The sequence below is a fragment of the Bombina bombina genome, chromosome 2 (assembly GCF_027579735.1).
Source record: "Bombina bombina isolate aBomBom1 chromosome 2, aBomBom1.pri, whole genome shotgun sequence".
Lineage (NCBI taxonomy): Eukaryota > Metazoa > Chordata > Amphibia > Anura > Bombinatoridae > Bombina > Bombina bombina.
The window spans coordinates 985,315,316-985,331,263 of NC_069500.1; the positions used below are offsets into that span (position 1 = coordinate 985,315,316).

General features: G+C 34.2%; 2 protein-coding genes across 3 annotated transcripts in view; one reads left to right on the top strand and one right to left on the bottom strand.

Annotated features, from left to right (window-relative positions):
• The window catches only part of INTS12 (integrator complex subunit 12), a 64,816-nt gene extending 58,495 nt beyond the window's left edge, over positions 1 to 6,321 (bottom strand). Inside the window, exon 1 of the mRNA XM_053700800.1 lies at positions 6,241 to 6,321. The gene's annotated coding sequence lies outside the window, so the exon portion shown is untranslated. The remainder of the gene's footprint in view (positions 1 to 6,240) is intronic.
• A 265-nt stretch (positions 6,322 to 6,586) lies between these two features.
• The window catches only part of GSTCD (glutathione S-transferase C-terminal domain containing), a 517,648-nt gene continuing 508,286 nt past the window's right edge, over positions 6,587 to 15,948 (top strand). The window contains exon 1 of one of the 2 annotated variants that reach the window (XM_053703512.1): positions 6,587 to 6,762. The gene's annotated coding sequence lies outside the window, so the exon portion shown is untranslated. The remainder of the gene's footprint in view (positions 6,763 to 15,948) is intronic. The other variant, XM_053703511.1, reaches the window with a different exon arrangement.

The following is a 15,948-nucleotide window of genomic DNA, read 5'->3' on the forward strand; positions in this document are numbered from 1 at the left end:
AATCAGTGATTTTCCTTTTACCAAAGCAAAATAGATATAGAAATAAAATTTCTCAATCTTAATAGGAAGGAATTTAATTCTGAAAAAATAGATATCAAGAAAAAAAGTCCTACTATTGCTAAATTTGTGAAACAAATGTATAATCTATTAATTTTGGAACAGTGTGCTTCAGAACCTGAAAAAGAAAATAGAATAAAGTACTTCTTTAAGAAATAGGGGTACATGATTAAATAATATTCAATAGATATTCAGAAATTAATAATCCGTCCTTTCTATCATTCACTATATGTACAAGAAGAAATGTTAAAGTGAAAGTAAGTTTTCAGACCAAACTTTAATTACATCTATTCACCTCCTAAACCTCTATGTAATCGCTATTTTTTTTTTAAGAAATACCTTCTTATTTATTTTTTATTCAGTATTGTATGAACATACCGATATTTATCTTGCTCCACCCACCCGCTCATTTCCGGATATTCCATTTCAATAGTAAGAGCGGTCCCACCTGCAATGCGCATGCGTGTCTCATGAACGCGCTTGTTTGTTGTCATTCAATTCAATGAGACACGCATGCGCACTTTAATTTAGGGGCGTAAAGTTAGAATTCAGACGCCACTGGGGGACCTATCGGAAAGTAGAAGATGATCTTCGTCATTTAAAAAATTTTTTTTTTTTAGAGCCAGGCGGAGTGACGGTGGTTTAGATTAGCGGATCTAAACGTAAAATTATAGTTTTATTATAGCAAAAGAAAGAAATTCATTAATTAAACTCCCCCTTAATTTATTTGTAATTTCAGTTGCCACTTAGAGGTTCAGTATAGTTTACTTTCACTTTAAGAGGTGATCTCCCTCAATTCTGAGTATATCAAATAATTGAAAGTGATGGCCTGGGGATGGGGGACAGAGGAATCACGAGCCAGAGATCTGGTGTGTTGTTTTTTTGTTGTATTTTGTTTGTTCTGCTTCTAATGAAAAAACAAATATAATTTAGAAAAGAAAAAAAAAGAGAAAAACAAAAATGGTGTGTATTGTGTGCTAAAGTTCTTTTGTACATAAAACATTATATTCTGAAGTACTTCTATATCTCTCTGTTTTGCTAGGTCTTTAGAATACTGTTCTTTATATCATTTATACCTTCTGGCATGAAATCTTGTCTCGTGGCAAGTATGTAAAAACTTATGTACTGGCTATTGATGCCTGTTCGTATACTTTTAATGTTTGTTTGATTGAACCAACTAACAAACTAATTGCTTCAATATGCACAGCTGTATGTACTACTATTGCGAGATTCTGGAAAACATCAATCCCCAATTTTAAAGTCATATTGCACAAGATTAGGTTCTATCGGTCAATGTCAGAATTATCTTGTATGTTTCTAGATAATAGAGAACAAGAACTAGCTATTTGGGAAAGATGGATTGAATGGGAGGAAAGAACAAGAAAGCAAAATAGAATAGCTGTGTAAACAAATTATAGTGTTCAGGATACGATGATTGGCTATAAAAAGACAAAATGTCCTCCAATGGTGTCACATTTAGTGAGGAATGATGCTAAGATGAGTGGTAATTGATATTTAGAAGGGGGGGGGGTGCTGGACGGTATAGAGGAGGAGAACACCCCTTTTTCTAGGCCAACTGACAAACAAAAAGGCAGAATCCAGGTTAAGAGTTATTATTAATTTAGTAATATCTATAGGTGAACATGGCTCTTTTCAATAGATATTCTTCACATAGCTAACGTAGCAGACTGTTGTTATGAGTAGGATTTTTTTTTATTTTTTCCTTTTTGTTGTTTACCGTTTGTATTAAATAAAATCAATAAAAATATAATAAAAAAAACCCAACACCCATAAAATACTTGCACTAAAAAATGGCAGCTATGTTGCATAAAAGAAAGAGAATTTTTAACACCTTGTTTGTGCTAGAGGGACAAGTAACCCCTTACTTTGCAGGTGATCATGGTAATGGGACTCACTTGCTCCAATTAAAGCACTGTATGATTGTAGAAAGGCACATTTATAGCCCCTATAACACTCCAAATAACCCAGGAAGGCATGAGACCCATTTTGGAAAGCAAAGGTCCAATTGAGCTACAGCAGGGCATGTTAATCACCCCAAAAAAGCAAGAGTCGATGAGAGGAAAGGAGAGGAAGAAGAAGTTTCTGTTTCTTAAATATGTGGCAGCAGGCTTGCTTATGTGAACCTTTGCCATAGAGCCCAAAAAGATGCAAATGCAGATTAATAAATCTAGCAAACTGTCCATATAAACTTTTTCCTCAAAATAGAAATATTTGTTTCCTTTTACATAATTTTCTTCACTAACAAACGATTCCTCACACCTGTGCAAGACTAAAAATTGTAAATTGTAGTGCTTATTTGAAATAGAAGCATTGCACCAGGAAGCACCTATCCCATACTATCATAATACAATAAACAAAATATGTCTTCATTTAAAAGAGGAGATTGCCTTCTTTCAAATGAGGGGCCATATGCCCTCTAGATATCAAGTGATTAGCATTAAAATACAAGTCACCTGTCTTCTAGGTGACTTAGGGTCATTTTAGAGCCCAGAGCTCCCTCAGAGCTTTTAGAGCCCAGAGCACCTCAAATAATAATGTGTTAAATAGGTCATGACTCCTCCTTTGAAAGAGGAGATGCTCCTCTTTAAAAATAGGGGTAACTTACCAAGGTGATCTTCATGGCAACAGTAATCAACTGAGAGAATAATATGGAACAAAAACATGGGGTGGGTTATCCCGTCACAAAACACAAAGAAGGGCGAGAAACCCATTACTTAAAGGCAGAAATCGATTGGTCCTATTTTAAGGTTTCTTTCTAAAGATGCTTTTAACACCCATCACAAAAAAAATATAAACACATTTGAAAGAGTGGGTACCCACTATTATGGGCGTTCTCAGAAATTTTTCAAGGGTGAAGGGCAATAAAGTGAAATATGTCCAGAAAATAAACACACACACACATACATACAAATATATATATGCTAAACTTTAACAAACGTTTGCACTTTTTTGGATGTAATAAAGTAAATGTCTTTATTCAGACTACTACCTTATAAATAAAAATATAAGGAACATGTAGTTTAATTTATTATTTAGTGCTTTGTTTATTTGGTTTGTTGCATTATACAGTTATAAAGAAGAAAAACAATTAAAAGTAAACACAAACGAACCAAAATAAGTTAACCTTAACATATAAAGCCAAAAACTGCTAACAACACATTAACCAAAATATGCAAAATTGTACATTCCTCTATTTGTGCTATTGGCAAAACTTTTAACAAACTATTCCAGTATATAAGTAACAGGACTACTCACATACTGGAATAGTATGTTAACTCAGAGGCGAGCCCATTGCAGGACCTGTAAATACAGTAGATTAGCATAATAAACAAATACATAATAAAAAGACAATGCAATAGCACTTAGTATAATCTTCAAATGAGTAGTAGATTTTTTTCTGACAAATTTAAAAGTTATATCTATTTCCACTCGCACTGTATCGGGCGACAGCCATCAGCCAATCACAAATCCATATAAGTATATTCTGTGAATTCTTGCACATGCTCAGTAGGAGCTGGTAATTCAAAAAGTGTAAATATAAAAAGACTGCACATTTTGTTAATAGAAGTAAATTGGAATGTTGTTTAAAATTGCATTCTCTATCTCAATCATGAAAATTTAATTTGACTTGAGTGTCCCTTTTTTTTATTATATCCTTTTTATTCATCAATATACGGTTCTTACAATAACAAAAACAAATATAAAGTTAAGTCAGGGGTACAGAAAAACAAAACAAGAACCCAATATAAGGTACAAGTAAGACTTCTTAAAATGTATTCATATCTATAATTCACTTTCAACCCAAAAAACAGCTCATTTTCGCATGATGCTTTCTCTCAGTACCTATCTATATTTCTAAAAATTATAATCTCAGTATTCATTAATACCCTCCAAACGCTGTATTTAAATTCTAATATTGAGTTTTTCCACTTGAGTGTCCCTTTAATGAGATACCTTTTTCTTTGCTGCTGTTAAAAAAAAGTGGTGGGAGTGGACTTTATGCCTTCCAGGAAGCACACTCTACACCACTGTACAATGCATGCTGGGAGTCCAGAACTGCAGTGGCGCAACACTGAGAGGGAAATGGTGGACTATAAATTCCAGAATACTGTGCTTATTGCTCTAAAATTGAACTACATTCAGGGAATAACAAGGGACATGAAACCTAACATTTTTGTTTCGTGATTCAGATAAAGCATACATTTTAAAATAACTTTCCAATTTACTTATATTGTCAATTTGTTGAAGGAGCAGAAATGTACTACCGGAAGCTAGCGGAACACATTAGTAAACCAATAACAAGAGTCAGATATGTGCAACCACCAATCAGCAGTTTGTTTCCACTTCCTGAGCCTACCTAGGTAACTAAGCAAATTAGATAGAAGTAAATTGTAGAAAAGTTTTAAAATTGCATGCTCTATATCAGTGCTTGACGAATGTTAAAAAATTAGGAGCCAGGCATCTTTTTAAGGAGCCAGACAGTTGGATTTGTATATAGATATATGGAGAATAACCCAGAAAGTTAGGAGCCAGGGGTAAAATTCTAGGAGCCAGTGTCTCCCAGGTTCCTGGGTTTGTCGAGCCCTGCTCTATATGAATCATGAAGGAAAAATGTTGGGAATCATGTCCCTTTTAAAGAATAAAAGAGACATTCAATTGTCTTTTTTCTGCAGTTTGTACTACAGGTGGGGAGGAAAATCCCTGTGGAAGTCCATGCCCACTATTCAAAAAAAGGGGTATGAAGTCCTTATAGCTGTCAAGTGATCGTAGTGTGAACAATCACCTGGCAGCAACAAACAAAGTCATTTCCCGTGTGATTACAACATTCTTGTTTTTCTGAGCTGATAACAATAACAGTATATAATCATAAATGCTAAATATGGAACCATAAAATGTGTGTTTTAAATATACAGTATATAAGAAATAATGCAGAGAAAATGTTCACTTTGAAGGTAAAGTAGAAGAGAAACAATCCACAATGGTGGCACATTGCTAGTTAGAAAGTGAACAGTAACATACTTGTATTCAAGAGTGAATACCAAGTAACATTCTCAAGGACAAAAAAATCTTTGAGAAAGCGCCAATACGGTGTGAAACGCGTCAGTTGACGTAACTCACTGTTTGATCCCACGCTCTTTGGTTTGTGTCTTTTCCTTGAGAATGTTACTTTGTATTCACGCTTGATTAAAGGTATGTTACTGTTCACTTTCTAACTAGCAGTGTGCCTCCATTGTAGATTGTGTCTCTTCTACTGTACTTTTAAAGTGAACATTTTCTCTGCATTTATCAATCCTTCTGGGAAACGGGAGCCTCTCTGCAGGCGTCCCAGCTCTACAGCGGACAGAGTTCCAGGTAAGACAAGGGAACATTCACACGGATAAAAGGTACTTTTGTTTCAAGCACGCTCCTTTACTTGCTTCTAATTATAAGAGATAATGACCATATTGTTGCTTTTCATGTTTGTTATAGAAAATGGCACAAAAATGTAATTTTCTTTTTTTATTATATTTCATTTAGTGTGTTTTCCCTCTAACTAGTTATTTCTGCAAGCAAACGTTATTTTATAAAACAGTTCATAGACATAGAGCAGCTGTAGCTCATGGGTGTAAAATGGTTTAGCAGAGAAAGAGATAAAAAGAAACAGAGAAAGTATATGGCCATAAACTTACATCAAATGTGCTTTGTAGTGAAGAAAAACATACTGCTCTATTTTGTTGGTTCAATTAATTTGAAAACAATTTCTCTTCTGACAGGTGTCGGTGTTTTACTTTCAAAGCTACAGTTCTGAACATTTCGTCAGACAAGAATCGTACAAAGTATGCCACCCTTGATTTGGATTACTGGCCATATCAATGTATAGAGCGATACAAGAATTGGGTAGGTGAAGAACTATATGTGCTTATCAACGTAGCAGAGATTAAACATACTATGACTGATGGGAACTTGTTTAAAAATTAAATGTAACAAAAGTTTATTTTTTTAGGTGGTATACCAAAAAAAAAGATGACTTCCTCGTTTCATCATTCATTGTGGACGTTAAATCTAAGACATTGACTAAACTACTATACAGCCCTTACACCCTGCTATTATTACGCCCTTATAATAAATTACCGACCATATATAAAAAGCACAAACCAAATCAATACATTAAATATTTAGTACCTGAAAATCTGACTATCAGCAGAACTCAGGGAATATCACTTTTTCCGGATATGGATGCGCAGAGCGGTACGTTCCTTCCATGTCCCCGCAACCCCGAGCTCAACGTTCCGCTTCTAACAACAAAGCAGTAGCTACTAACTGAAGCGCCTGTCAGATTCAGACCCTCTCGGTTTACTGTACGTGTTAGCGAGTGAAGAGGCGCTGTGCTATAAAGGCACCGATCGCATCATGTTTATATTTTCATTGCATATACAATATGTAATGGCGCATTTAGTGCTGTTGTTTGTAATATCGCCAATTAATAATTTCCGCATGTATTAGTAAACTATTTAAAAATACAACATTGTGTTTTTCGTGACTGCAAATGCAAATTGTGCGGGATTGTTTTGGAAGTAACACTGGCAGGAAGTGTTCCTAACACATGGTGTGTCTGCTTTCAGATGTACTAGTTACTTGAGCCTGACTCCTTACGCTGATGTCAGTAGGACTCAGGAGAGCAACACCACTTGAGCTCAGGTACAGGTGGGGACTTGCTGAATGAAATCTGTTCTATGTATTATTTTCTGTAGTAGTTAGGAGACGGTGCTTCTTATAATACATTCCATTGTAATTTGTGACATTGTAAATATCTGGTTCTGTTATAATGTACAAATAGAATAATCTGAAGAGTTGCAGTGAATGGATGGCAATACACAGGAGCATAATTAGAATATTCAGGGACTAAATATGAACACGCTCAGAGTAGCTTTTTTATCATTACATGTGAAAGAATATATATAGGGTCCAGAAGATGTGCCCCTCTTGGATTGGACCAGGTAGAGACTGCACCACTGTTAGGAATACCTGTCTTAGTAAACCTTTAAATAAAAATAATGTACCATTAGAGTCTTATTGAGAAAACATACATAGATATCAGAATAATACATACTTATTTTAAGTTCATACCTTGTAAAGTGAAAACAAATCATGCTAGTTGTATCTGAGAGCAAAAAAGTAAATATTTTCAAGTATGGCAATGTGGGGGAAGCTTTGACATTTATAGAATAGTATCGACTGGAGTGATATCAAGCAAATTTGGAAATAAGCCTTTAACAATTAGAGAACTTCTTTTTTAAAGCGACAGTAAACCTCTTGAGATATTAATGTAACATTTTTAGCTATACATGATAATCTACTGTACAATATACTTTTATTATTTATTTTGCCCCTTTTGGTGTAATTTAGCCCTGAAAATTGTGGATTTTCTTATTCTCTGAACTGGAAATCAGAAGCTCATGAGCCTACCTAGGTATCCTTTTCAACAAGGAATATCAAGAGAACAAAACAAATTAGATAACAGAAGTAAATCGGAAAGTTGTTGAAAATCCAATGCTCTATCTGAATCATGAAAGGAAAAAATATGGTCTCATGTCCCTTTAAGCCTGTATTGGCTCATCCAAATAAGAAATTTGTTGGGTGGAGTTTGGCTATTTAAAAACAATTATAGAAAACAATATGTTAATTTGTTTTAAAAATGTTTAGACTTTGCTGATATGTTATTTTTTAGCAAGACATCAGAAATATATAGCAATTCCAAGATGTTTCATTTCCCTTTAAAGTGAAGGTAAACTTGAGTGTACTTGCTCAAGTCATAGGATATAATTTAAAAAATGAGATAGACTTTAATTCATGAAATCTGTAATGTTTACAGATCTTCTTAGATATTTACATTTTAATGCAGGAACGATAACTGTTGTTCCTCTGCCCGCCATAGTCTTCAGTTGATTGACAGATGACGCACCTGTAATCAACTAATCGTTGTTTCCCCCCCGGGGCGTTCAGCCCCTTTGTACAAATATCACGACCCCGGGGGAAACAACGATTGTTGACGGGGGAAACAACAATCGTTCCTGTCTTAAAATGTAAATATCTAAGAAGATCTGTATAAATTACAGATTTCATGAATTAAAGTCTAGCTCATTTTTTAAATTAGATCCTATGACTTGAGCGAGTACGCTCAAGTTTACCTTCTCTTTAAGTGAAACCTTTCTGTTTTGGAGTTTAAAGTGAGATGAAGCCCAACATATTTCTTTTAACAATTTACAGACTGTTTAACATTCCTTTAAGAGTTGGCAGTGATGAAGATTACCTTATCACCTGCAGCCAGAAAGCTGATAGCATAGGCACCCATTTGCAGCCTAGTGAAACAGGCCAAAAATGATACCCAATGTATCGGTTTCAAGCAATATATGTTACATAATGTAGAGCTCCAATGGGCGCAACAGCAAGCAGTGTGGTATAACAGGCCAGGACTAGTCCAGTCCAGAGCAAATATATAGTTCCATTAGGATCAACAACAAGCAGCGTCTTGTAACAAGCTAGGGTCATTCCAGATAAAAAAATGCACAACCAGCCACCCATTAAGTGGATCTTTTATAGAGTCATCACTGAGCTCAGCATGAAGATAACGCCTCTTGATCTGTTGCCAAAACCGTTCACAATGCTGTGAAGCAAGGAGGAAGAAATGGGGGGGGGGGGGGGGGGGTATAAGCACTGGTAATCAGAACAACCAATTCCCTGTCAAATAATAATGAGGGAACTGTCTATATTCCCACATTAATAGCACCAACAAATGATAAATCTGTACACGGCAAAGTAAAATTCAAATGTTTCTTTCTTATCTTACATATAAAAACATCCCTTTTCAAATAAAAACAATTTAGCATCATATGCGTTTCAGGTATACAAATACATATTTATTTATTTTTTAAATTAGGTACCAGTTTATTAAAGAAATTGCAAGTATACCATGATAACAAATATAGACATAGTAGAATCTCAATAAGTAACTTGTTACAAAGATAATAATGATAAAATGATAAAATAACAATCCAAATTCTACCAAAGAAAAAGAAACACTTAATTGATAAACTCCTTCTAATACAGTACAAAAAAGAATTTTAATCTCCCGCCATCAGATAAAATTTTTAAATTTATATTCATTCTACATTATACATAGTAATGTTCTAGAATCATAAACAGCAAATAAAGCAATATAAGCAGTATCAAGACTTAAATATCCAACGGAAAGGTTAAGTCCCTTAAATCCAGTCGTATCTTGAATTTGTATTACATAGGAATCCCAGGCAGCTCTAATTAAATCATAGAGAAGAAAAAACAGGGGTACTAATGGCACTACTAAGATGGAATGGCAAGGATGCTAATATAAATTATCAGTTATTGATTTAAAAAATTAATAGATACAATATTGTAGTAATAAGCTAGGGTGCTATGTACTGTGTATGTAGAACAGAGATAAATCAGTCATTGACTGGCGCTAGTGTACATATATGAAGCACTCACATTCCTTTCAGGCCTAGTTGGATAGATAGGTAGGAGGAGAATAAGGGAGGGGGAGTGTATATGTTAAAATATAATCTTTAATAGAAATTAGTTAAAAAAGGGGGAATGTTTGACATACATACACTGAAAAAACAACTTAAAAACACAGGGAAATTGTGGTTAAATCTATTATAGAAGTTTATTAGTTAATCCACTATCAGTGAGAATAGAAATCAAGAGCTCTGACCTAGGATGTCGTTGTTAACCCATAGTCAGCATATATAAATAATACCTCACTGGTGAGTTAACTGCTGAGAGTTTTAAAAGGAGGTCCCCAGTATAGAATCAAATCTAAAGAAAAATAGTCTTCAGATATAGAGCTGTAATTAAACTATAGTAAGGAGATATTTATCCAGCAATGATTGCATTAAACTATCTGTAAAAGAGACACAGTTACGGAGAGGAAAGTACTGCAGCTAAAAGAACTTAGTGAATTATAACTTGGGAAGCTATCATACAGACCATGTATTGTAATTAATACAAACTTAAGGATAAACTATATCAGTAATATACGTTACAAATTATATGGCATTAATTACTTTTCTTAAAAGCGGCATTACATTTGTTACTAATATCAGCCTAGACTGAATGGTATCACACAAGCACTTCCTATACAAATTTACAAGCACGCTTTGAATACTTATATCCTGAGTCAATATATATAAGTTATTTAGTATTTAGTACAATCCTCTCAACTATATCAGCTGTATAAACATCCACTCATACATTGTAACTAATATAACTTAAGGATACAATTGTACCAGTAATATATGTTATGAATTATATGACACCTATTACCTTTCTTATAAAGCGGCAGTAAATTTGTCATTTATATCAGCCAAGGCTGAATGTTAGTACACAAGTACTTCTCACACAAATTTATAAGCACGCTCTTAATACTTATATCCTAAGTCAATATACATATGTTATTAAATATTTAGTATGATTTTCTCAACCATATCAGCTGGATAAATATCTCCTTACTATAGTTTAATTACAGCTCTATATCTGAAGACTATTTTTCTTTAGATTTTATTCTATACTGGGGACCTCCTTTTAAAACTCTCAGCAGTTAACTCACCAGTGAGGTATTATTTATATATGCTGACTATGGATTAACAACAACATCCTAGGTCAGAGCTCTTGATTTCTATTCTCACTGATGGTGGATTAACTAATAAACTTCTATAATAGATTTAACCACAATTTCCCTGTGTTTTTAAGTGTTTTTTTCTGTTTGTATGTCAACCCATTCCCCATTTTTTAACTAATTTCTATTAAAGATTATATTTTAACATATTTACTCCCCCTCCCTTATTCTCCTCCTTCCTATCTATCCAACTAGGCCTGAAAGGAATATGAATGCTTCATATATGTACACTAGCGTCAGTCAATGACTGATTTATCTCTGTTCTACATACACAGTACATAGCACCCTAGCTTATTATTACGTTATTGTACCTATTAATTTTTTTGATCAATAACTGATAATTTATATTAGCATCCTTGCCATTCCATCTTAGTAGTGCCATTAGAACCCCTGTTTTTTCTTCTCTGTAATTAAACACCTAGTCTCTAGGTTTTACTAATAGAGCACACTTATTGTTTAAGAAATTTAATATGGCCAATAAGTTGGAGCAAGATAGAATAGTTAGGAATCAAAAACGTCTGACAGATTTTCAAGACATTTTTAATGACTCACCTTCCACAAGTAATGAACCTACTCCAGACAGACTGGATAAATTATTACGTGAACTCCACAAAAATCTTTTCAAACTTCGGATACAACTCTTCCCTGCTTTTGATTTTAAAGATATAAAACTAACCAATGAATGGGAAGAAGCCCTATCTGAGTGTTCCAATAAGCTCATGAAAATTTTGATTAAACACGACATCACAGAATATAATAGATTGGAAGTTGGAAGACTTAATAACTGTTCAAAATGAAGAACTTAAACATTTTGAGACATTAAAAGAATTTGAATCTGCCTATAAAAAATATCAAAAAGAACTTGATAAATACGAAGAGAACATTAAACAAACAAAAATGGGCAAACTTAACAGAGACGTAGAGGATTTAAAAAATAATAGGGTATATAAATGGAAAAGAAAATTTAATAACAATAATTTACCATGAATCGCCAAAAAGTTACCATCATCTACAGCGATACTGAAACTAAAGGAGAAGAATCTGATAACCCTAATGATGAACCAACACCACAAACCTCTACTAATTCTACTATTATGAATTCTGATAATAGAAAAAGGAAGGCTTTTTTAGAAGAGGGCATAGATTCAAATTCAGAGCCACCAGAAGAAGTAGGGGGGGGGGGGGCAACAAAAAAGCACCCAGAACAAGAACTATCAGAGAAACAAGACAAGGGAACAAGCCTTACAAACGGAACCCAAGCCCCTTCTCCAAGATCAAAATGAAACAATGAAAATATTAAATCTATCCAACAAAATGTTATCAGAAAATCATACTTCATTACTAGCTAAAGGGTTATCCTTCTGCCCTAGTGTCTCTCTAGATAAATTTGATACTATTAAAGACATCCAATTATATTTGAGAAAAATACTCTTGAGAAGACAATTTGCAGTTATGCAGAATAATAAAGAAGTAGAGAATGCAAATAACTGGACTGCAGAGGAATTATTATTACTTCAAGATATGGAACATTTATTAAAAGAAAATGAACCAGACCATAGCCAAAATTGGCGACAGAATTTAATAAATAAATCAAAATATCTACCTAAGTCCTCAAAAAGCCCTAGTGTACAAATCTTCAACAATGTAGTATGTAAGGAAATCTCTGAAATAAAGATTAAAGCACCACCTAATAATTTGACCTCAGCAGAGAAGAAAGCGTTAACTGAAATTCAAAGCTGGGATGATGTCATCATCCGCAGAGCTGACAAAGGTGGCAATATTGTAATCTGGCCTACTGTAATTTACAGTACTTGAAAGAAGTAGATTCACAATTACATAACAAAATGTGTTATAAAAAATTGTGGAATAATCCAATGGAAGAATTTCATACTCAATACAAAGATTTAATTGCATATGCTAAAATTAACAACATTACAGAAAAAGAGAAAAAAATCCTAACTGTAGCCAATCCTAAGGTAGCAACCTTCTATTTACTACCGAAGGTCCACAAGGATAGAAAACATCCCCCTGGGATCAGGGAATGATAATTGAACAGAGAACGCTAGCAAGTATGTGGATATAAGGCTAAGAGAATTTTTAACACAAATGCCTTCATACATAAAAGATACGATGGAAACGCTCCAACAACTTCAAGATATTCAATTAGGACCTAATATGTGGTTAGTCACTGCGGACGTTGAGGCCCTATATACCAGCATCAAGCATGAACTAGGATTAAAAGCAGTACATTATTATCTGAACATGTCTACAGAAGAAGATGAAAACCATAATGAATTCATTTTGAAATTATTGGAATTCGTGCTTAAAAAGAACTTCTTCACATTTAATAATCAATTCTTTCTGCAAACAAGAGGAACTGCTATGGGCACCGCATGTGCACCCACATATGCAAATTTATTTCTCGGATGGTGGGAGCATAATACCGTCTTTTCAGAAGAACATGAAGAATACATCAAACATATCCCTCTTTGGCTGAGGTATATAGATGATATTCTGTTAATATGGGAGGGACCGAAGGACAAACTTGATGCTTTCCTATTAAAGCTAAATAATAATGACCTGAATATCAAATTAACATACCATTCCAGCCAAACTGAGATAGCATTCTTAGATTTGAGAATCTTTAAGAAAGATGATGGTATGATTGGGACAGATCTATTTTGAAAGGAGACTGCAACTAATACAATTTTGCATAGCAAAAGTGCACATGCCCCGAGTACAATTAAGTCCTTACCCATAGGTGAATTTCTGAGGATTAAGAGAAACTGCTCTGAAGATGAATTATTCCACACTAGAGCTAAAGAAGCAACAGACAGACTCAGCCAAAGAGGGTATAGTAAGTCATCTATCAAAAAGGCAAGGCAAAGAGCCAAGAATACCAAAAGACAAGACCTGTTAAAAACAAAATCACGCCAAAATGATGGAAAAACCAGACTGGTACTAACCTATAATGCTCAAAGTCAGGAAGTGATAAAATTGTACAGAAACATTGGCCCATTCTTCAGTCAGATCCCATACTTGCTAAGCTAATTGGACCCAAAATAGAGGTTAGCTACCGGAAAACTAGAAATCTTAAAGACCTGATAAGTCCTAGCCACTTTGTTCGCAAAAATTAAACCATGACTAACAGAAGTATACCAAATGGATCATACCCCTGTGTTACCTGTATTAGCTGTAAATTCTTAAGAAAGACAGTAACTGTCAAAGACAGATTCAATAAAATACATACCATCAAATCTTTTATTAACTGTAATACAGAAGGGGTGATCTATGTCTTACACTGTAAGTGTTTTAAGGTATATGTAGGTATGACCACGCGAAAACTACGAACAAGACTACAGGAACATGTACGTAACATCAGAAATGCTGCCAAAGATTTACAGAATAAGAAATCTGTTAAATCTGTTACATGCTTTGTTCTCTTGGTATTCTTAGTTGAAAGCTAAATCTAGGTAGGCTCATATGCTAATTTCTTGGACCTTGAAGGCCGCCTCTTAGCTGAATGCATCTTGACAGTTTTTCCACCACTAGAGGATGTTAGTTCATGTGTGTCATATAAATAACATTGTGCTCATGCACATGGAGTTACTTAGGAGTCAGCACTGATTGTCTAAAATGCAAGTCTGTCAAAAGAACTGAAATAAGGGGGGAGTTTTTAGAGGTTTAGATACAAAGTAATCACAGAGGTAAAATGTGTATTATTATAACTGTGTTTGGTTATGCAAAACTGGGGAATGGGTAATAAAGGGATTATATATCTTTTAAAATAACAATATTGCTGATGTTGACTGTCCCTTTAAGAATTTATTTTTCTTATCATTGATTAGAAAATGTGAAACTAATTTAAAATCTTTCAATTCTTTCAACACTATAGAGATAAAGATTAGTATGTCATCTGCGTAAAGCATAGCTATTTGTATCCCGGTAACCTCATTTTGTGATCACATCTTTATGGTTAATGTCTCTACTAAACACTCAAACAATAGGGGGGATAGAGGGCAACACTGTCTGGTCTAATTGGATATTTGTAAGGGCTTTGATAGTGTCCCATTTACCCTCATCCTAGCTGTCGGAGTAACATACATAGCAAAAATTTTAACTATAAAGTCTGAATTCCACCTGAAATGAGAAAGCATTGCCTGTAAAAATTTCCAGCAGACGCGGTCGCGCAATTTCTTTGCATCTGTATAGATTACCACTAGGGTAATTAAGACATTCTAGCTGTTTACAGACATTTTTGAGATGAGATATTATAAGTTAATAAGTTAACTTGAATTGTGCTTTAGCAATTGCATTTACTTTCAACTTGAAATACTAGCGATAAACCTGATGTGCGCTAACACATGCGATAAACCCCTTATTGCTTGCGCGCAAACCTTTGTGCTCCACTTGTAATCTTCCCCACAGAGGCAATTTTACCATAGATCTTTTTTAATTTTCTCAATGGCAAAACAGAATGTTCAATTCTTTATTCAGACTATTGATGGTGTGTACCCAGTTGGAAATTGGTAGTACAGTAGTAGTGAAGTCTTGTCTAATACAGAGTAAATAAATGCTTTAACTTAACAAGCAATTATAATACAATTTGAGGTAAACCGGTTACAGCAACCATTAGAAACATTAAGGGAAGTACCATGATCTCAACAGTTATGCATAACATAGTATGCTATTCACCACAGAGGCTCACAGTACTGAGTAACTTTAAAGGGACATAAAGCCTCAAATTTTTATTTCATGATTCAGACAGAGCATACATTTATAAAAAAAAGTTTCCAATTTGCTTCTTATTTGCTTTATTCTCATGCTATTTGTGGTTGAAGAGCTATCTAGGTAGGCAATGTGCTCATGAGTGGAGCACTACATGGCAGGAACAAGTGCTGCCAGCTAGTGACCTTGCAACTGTATAACATTCTTGCAAAACCTCTGCTGTATAGTGCTATAGACACGTGCACACCCCTGAGCTTACCTCCCTTATTTTCAACAAAGGATACCAAGATAATGAAGACAATTTGAAAATAGAAGTAAATTAGAAAGTTGTTTAAAATTGCATGCTTTATCGGAATCATGAAAGAAAAACTTTGTTTCATGTCCCTTTAAAGGGACACTAAACACTTTGAGATGGTAAAATAAAATGATAAACTGTATATATAGAAAAC